Genomic DNA, 1,298 nt, shown 5'->3' with positions numbered 1-1,298 from the left:
TTAATTTCCACCTTTAGTTGCATTTTCCAACCACCACACAACCAGAGGACCCATCCCCCAACAGACCTGGCACTGACCAGCTGCAGCCCAGTGGGAGGATGAAAAATCCCCTAAAAGAAGGTAGGAAAAAATGCCCACCCCCACGAAAGAGAAGGGGAAAAAAAAATCCCCTAAGACAATGGAGAAAAAAAAATCTCTGTTTTCCAAGGTCAATACATGGATATTTCCAGGAAGGGGCTGGCAGCACCTGCACAATGAATTCTCCTCGGGAAAGTTTTGACCTCGGTAGCAGCACTAAAAATGCTAATTTTTAACCCAAGCTCCCACATCTTTCCTTCCCCCTCCCAGCACAGGGAAGCTGCTCCAGCCCCCCCAAACAGGGGAAACACCAACACTGGCAGTAATGAGCTCAAAAATAACATTTCCCCCCTTTGCACACTCAACACCCTTCTTCTACCCTTCATGGGGCTATTGGGGTTTGGGTGATTATTGGAGCTGTTTTTTGAGGGCACCCAAACAGGATATGGGGACACGGTCTGAACCTTTGTGTCCTTTAAGGACAGCTGGATCCAACAACCCTGGAGCCCTCTTGGCCCCCCAGAGTGATCTGTTGAACCAGATTAATTAGCTAAATGCTCCAAATCCTGTGGCATGGGCAGGAGCTGTGCTGCAAAGCCAGGATGGGGAGTGTTTATCAGGATGATAATAACTAAATACAAGCCAAATATAAATACAATAACATTTTGAGCGTTGTTTTTTTTATACTCTCTTCCAGTTCTCTCATCACACGGCGTTTGGCACCCCTAATCTCCACAAATAACATTCCCCACCTCCACAAATAAACATCCCTCACCTCCACAAACGAGCATCTCCCATCCAGCCAAGGCAACGGAATATATTTTTCCTGCGGGAAAAAAAATGCGAAAAGAAGAATTTTGGCGCACAGCTGCACAGTTTGCGGAGAGCTGGGGGAGGAATAGCCTGATTTAGAGGCTTGAAACGCAAAGCGAGAGCCCGAACCTCCTCCGGGGCGGTTTGAGCCGTGCCCGGGGTCGGGATCGCCGGGCGAACAGCTCCATCTCCCGGCCAGCCCCGGGCGAGCTCCCCCTGGAATCAGCCCTGGAGTGTTTTACAAGGCTGGAGATCCCAAAGGACACTCCAGAACCTGGCTGAGCTTTCCAGCTCGCTCTGTTTCAGAGCAAAGCGCATGGAAATGATGTAACTGCGACCGCTCGCCTGGAAAAGCACATCCCGAGGGATCTTGGAGCCTGGGGAGGCTCAGGAGTAGCCCCGCTGTC

This window comes from Manacus vitellinus, unplaced genomic scaffold (genome assembly GCF_001715985.3).
Source record: "Manacus vitellinus isolate BGI_N305 unplaced genomic scaffold, ASM171598v3 scaffold_74_pilon, whole genome shotgun sequence".
NCBI lineage: Eukaryota > Metazoa > Chordata > Aves > Passeriformes > Pipridae > Manacus > Manacus vitellinus.
This window is presented reverse-complemented; position numbering follows the sequence as displayed.